This window comes from Toxorhynchites rutilus, chromosome 2, assembly GCF_029784135.1.
Source record: "Toxorhynchites rutilus septentrionalis strain SRP chromosome 2, ASM2978413v1, whole genome shotgun sequence".
NCBI classification, from domain to species: domain Eukaryota; kingdom Metazoa; phylum Arthropoda; class Insecta; order Diptera; family Culicidae; genus Toxorhynchites; species Toxorhynchites rutilus.
Window position 1 is genome coordinate 76644861 of NC_073745.1, and position 6000 is coordinate 76650860.

Here is a 6000-nt window from a genome sequence, read left to right on the forward strand (position 1 = left end):
TCGACTCTTTTTGTGCGATTTTATTATGTCATCTGGTCTTGGGTCTTGAATCACACAAACTAATCGTACAAATAATAATATCGCACCTGAACAGTCACACAAATGAGAAATCGCACAAAAAGCAACCGCACAAAAACAGGTTTTCCTGTATCTCCAATTGCAGTTCTGTAATCAAGCTGTCGTTAATCTCCGTCTGCAGCTCTTCGACAACCTTCTTACGCAGATCGTTCAATTTTTATCCCATTTTTCCATCACCAACATTTATTACTTTTGAACTACTGGACTGATTTAGTTGATCGACATATCAAATCAAAGCCAATAAGAATCAAAGCCAAGAATCAATCCGATGATCTAGGAAGATGGTTACAATCGATCATCTCCAAAGTTTAGAAGAAAGGCTGGTTTAAGGAGTTGAAGAGTTGATAGAGATTTTATCAAAATGATGTTCAGGTTGTTGTCCAAACATTCCGTGCTCAATGCACGCCACTATCGTGTCTTGCTGCTAGCATTTTTTGTAATTGTGGTAAAGGATATCATGATATCGAACAAATGACGAATGAATACTCAGCTTATATCATTCAAAATAATTTTTTGCCGCTCTGAAGCACAAAATGCTTGTTTACGCACCCAAACAAAATTTGAATCATCGTAAAACATTCCGTCCGTTCCCCCAGGAGACAATAACAAAAACAACAACTACAACAACAACAACATGGTCGGCAATACGACCATTCTCTGACTAAACTACGCGCTAAATTTCTTTCCTTACTACAGCTAACGTGCGTAAAACCATCATCGCTCCACCCGCAATTTTCGCTATATTTAAATATAAAACACGCGAGAAACATTGCCATCCGCCCTATTCATCCCGGCGTCAACTTCGGTGCGAAATACGTGAAACGCTCGCACCATCAGCAGTAACAGCAGCTTGTGGCAAGTGTTGACCGGTTGTCCCAAATGAAGGTTGGCGTAAAATGGTGCACTTCGTGGTCAGTACTTCCTTGTCAAAAGCATGAAACAATAAAAATATTTACATTGTTCAATGTGAACCTCCCCATCAGCAGGGATGCTCAGATTGTGGTTTACATGATTTGTTCGCGTGGTTTAGGATGAACGCGCGTCGGTGCTCTCAGGTGAGTTTAGCAGGCTGGTTCCCGACGGCATCGTCCACGGTTTATTATTTGAAACATCCATGCGTCGTGACGTTGATATAGTTCACTGTTGGCTGAGATGAAATGTGGGAAGCACGATTCTCGAAACAATTAAGCATAAATCAAGAAAATGATTTCACGCGCGCAGTCTTAATTATAACACCTACGATAGAGACGGATGCCAAACAGGAAGTTCGCATATTCTAAATGTGTTTTCTCAGACGAAATAGAGTGTCTCCTGCAAACAAACATCAAGTAATACCAGTAAGCTGACTATTCAATCCCGTTGTCATCGCCGTACTCGGCCATTTAATTTTAGAACCAATTCGAATGGTATCTCTCCTTTGGCGACCCGACTGCCCTGGGGTGAATCATGCAAAAATGATTGCTCATAAGTGGACCGCGGATGTCCGTCGCGCGCTTTACTCTGAACATTGCCAATTTTGCCACCCCAACAAGATGCATCTCACTTTCGACCGGCAGTTCGGTTTCAACTGCTCGCAGTCAACTCGCTCGCTATTGCCTTCAGCAATGAATGAACCTAAGAGGAGCGAAAAAAAAACAAGTAAATACGGTTGTGTTCGCCAAGCGCCAAGAATGACGGAAAATAGTCATATTTATCCTAGCCAAAATTAAATAACCGGGATTTGGTTTCAATTGAGTTGAGTCTAAATTTAGTGAAATGACTGCATGTATGTGTGATGTAACTCATTTATTTTTTTGGCTTCGCTATTGACTAATGACGGAAAGGTATTCCCACTAGACAGACGGTCCACATTCTGGGATAGAATTGAAAAAAGGTCAATAGACATGGCTAAGATAAATCACTTTGGACGCTACTTCATTTCTTACCTCCGGCAGAGAGTGTCAGCACTTTAGTTTTGTGTGTTGTGTTGATGTATCCCACGAACTCAACATTATTAAAAGGATAACGCCATATCTGCAAATCTGGAATACTGTCATCCGAAGTTGAAAATTTTAAGCGATTTTTGGCATGCTGTAACTTCGTGATGAATCAGTCAGTAGAAGCGCCATTTTTCGGGGGATTTGGTTGCAGGCTCTCAGGGTGTTGCTGGGGGTCGTGTGTTTTATCGGTGAGGGGGGGGGGGGTGCTTTGGGGGCATGTAGTTGGGTTTTTTGAATGGATGCATTTTTCGATTTTTGGCGGTTTTGTTGACAGTTGTTGTTATATTATATTATATTATGTTATATTGTGGTTTATTATATTATATTGTATCATATTATATTATATCATATTATCTGATGTTATGTTACAATATGTTTACTATAGTAGAATTCCACGTTTGTATTGGGCATGTCCCGAGGTGTTGCGATAATCATGAGCATAGCTCAAACTTCTGGAACCAAGTTTTTTTGGGATATCTATCGGTTTCACATGTTCTATTATGAATCAAGTTTCTAGATGTACATTTCTTCTTCTCCACAGCTTTTGAAGCAACAAAAAAAAAGGTGACATTCTATTATTTAATTTGGCATAATTTTATTTTATTTTTTCAATCTTCATAGATGTAGATGAATCTATGGAAAAGGGAATCTAACAGTTGAAGCACTCTCACATCAACTGATTTTTTTTTTATTAATATTTCAAATTCACCACAATTTCCTAAATTAATTATTTTCATACTGCTGCTAATGTGACAACGAACAGATGGCCAGAATGCTTTTGTAATATTCAACAATTTACTATCATATAATTTCATTAACCATTTCTTCTTCCAGCAGATACCACATGCATTTAGTAATAGTAATAGTAATAGTAATAGTAATAGTAATAGTAATAGTAATAGTAATAGTAATAGTAATAGTAATAGTAATAGTAATAGTAATAGTAATAGTAATAGTAATAGTAATAGTAATAGTAATAGTAATAGTAATAGTAATAGTAATAGTAATAGTAATAGTAATAGTAATAGTAATAGTAATAGTAATAGTAATAGTAATAGTAATAGTAATAGTAATAGTAATAGTAATAGTAATAGTAATAGTAATAGTAATAGTAATAGTAATAGTAATAGTAATAGTAATAGTAATAGTAATAGTAATAGTAATAGTAATAGTAATAGTAATAGTAATAGTAATAGTAATAGTAATAGTAATAGTAATAGTAATAGTAATAGTAATAGTAATAGTAATAGTAATAGTAATAGTAATAGTAATAGTAATAGTAATAGTAATAGTAATAGTAATTATCAAGTTCCACTATAGTATCAGTTATTAAAAGCTACGCCAGTAACACCGGCTGAGTGTATCCTATGGCATACCTTCACTACTAACACATTCCAAAACTCCCGAGACATTTATGAGAGGTCGTAGAGTTCTCTTCATCTCTCTTAAGTAAATGTTGAACTAACATTTCTTCCTCTTCCTTAGCAGTTGCAAGGACGTGGCCAGGACAATTCTCAACTGTTGGAGAAAACATGCTTTCATCTAAGAGGTATTACCAATCATCAGCAACGGATGGAGGCTAGTTTTTAACTTAACAGTTCTGAATTTGTACCACCTACGATATTGTGCGACTTGCTCAATGCTAAATGCTAATGCTAATGCTAATGCTGTAACTTCGTGATGAATCAGTATATACAAATGGGATATACAGTCAAAGCTCTCTATAACGACAATTTTTATAGCGACAATTCTCTCTATAACGACATGTTCAAAAGTCCCTTCAAAATCGCATATAAATTCTTTTCTTTATTAAGACATTTCTCTATAACGAACATCTCTATAACGACACGTTATCGGTTCCATTTACTAAAACATAATATTCTCTATTGCGACAATTTTCAATTTCACTCCACTCATAGTGTGTGTGTGTGCCTCAATGTCAGTGCATACGAACGTAAATAGTCTATGTTGTGTATTATAAGGTTTTATCAACTGTGAACATCTGTTCACGCTCAACTGATTTAAATTTAGGATACTTACAAAAACAGAAATTTAAGCATAAAAGATAGGGAAAGCTTCTTGAAACAAATTGATCGAAGAATTGTTGTACAGGGTTAAATTATACTATAAAACTGATGAAAAACCGGCAAATGTTTTTCGAGCATTACGGACGGATTTTGGTCGTCATGGGCGGCCTACAGAGCACACAATCGCTAATGTAGTGCGTAAATTCGAACAAACTGGATCCGTAGCGGATACTGTGAAACCTGTGCATCATCGTAATGTGCGTTCGGCCGAAAATATTGCTGCTGTTGCTGCCAGTGTGGAGGATGACCCGAATGTTTCGATTCCACGGCGTGCTCAGCAATTGGGCTTGTCAAACACATCATTGTGGCGAATTTTGCATTTGGACTTGCACCTACATCCATATAAAGTCCAACTGGTACAAAAATTAGAGCGTGGTGATCATGGAATGCGTCGGGCATACGTCGATTGGATGAACGAACAACAGCAGCAAAATGCTGAATTTTCGCATCAAATTTTCTTCAGCGATGAGGCACATTTCGAGCTCGGTGGCTATGTGAACACCTAAATTCTCCGTATATGGGGCTCAGAAAATCCACACGTGATTGTTGAGAGGCCATTGCATCCGCCAAAAGTCACTGTTTGGTGCGCATTATGGCCTGGTGGAGTCATCGGGCCGTATTTCTTTGAGAATGAGGAAGGCGAGACGGTAACTGTGAATGGTGAGCGCTATGGCCGCATGTTAACCGATTTTTTTTTGCCACAAATTGAAGATATGGATACGGATGACATGTGGTTTCAGCAGGACGGCACCACGTGCCACATAACACGACCGAACATGGCCATATTGCGAACGAAATTTGAGGGACGCATAATTTCGCGTTTTGGTGATGCCAATTGGCCGTCCAGATCATGCGATTTGAACCCGCTAGACTTTTTTTTTTGTGGGGTTATGCGAAAGACCGTGTCTATGCCAACTCTCCGCAAACTCTTGAACATTTGAAAGACAACATTCGTGGAGTTATGACCGAGATACCGTCCCATATGTGCCGAAAAGTCATCGAAAATTACCTGTTCCGGATCAAGGTGTGCGAGGAAGCCCTAGGTGGACATTTGAATGATGTTGTATTTCACACATAATGGCATAAACCAAACTTTAATTTGAAGTAAAAGTTTCATCGAAATTCTAATTCTAAGTGTGTTTTATCTCAATTTACTTTCGGAATTTAAAGTTGGAAAACCCTGTACAAGAATCCCGTCCTAAAGCAAAATCATAAATTGCATTTTGCAATAAATTTAAAAATGAATGTATTGTTTACGCAATTGTTATATGGATAAAGCTTTTAATATCGAATTCAGGCAATAGATTGAAGTATCGTTTGTTTCACTTTGAAAACATTCACTGCCTAAAATGAGCTGAAATACACGAAAATCTTTAACGCTAAAAATAAATTGGACATAATTCAAAAGCTCGAAAAGGGCACTTAAAAGACAACATTGTATATTGAATTCAATGTGCCGCGCAATGCGAATTCATTCATCATCGAAAATATGGACTAGAGTCGTGAACAGGGTAAGAATAATTGCTTCAATGATTTTCAATTTTGTCTGGCGATGAGATAAAAAAATCAATCATTCAATCAAGGGCCTATTAAATGTATTGAATAAATTGAAAAAACAGGAAGTGGGTTATATCTATGGTATAACCACAAGGGTGACGTAGGACTATCGTTGATTTAGAGATCATTTGTTTGAAGTTGAATCTAAATCCATCCTGAATGAATTAATAAATAAATATTTGGGAGACTTCGAAAACGAGAGCGTTACGTTGGAGGCTCAAGGTTTTATGCATCCAATATTAGATACAAAAAAACCTTGTTCTGAAGAATAATCTTCAGAAGCTTTCCTGCTAACTGCA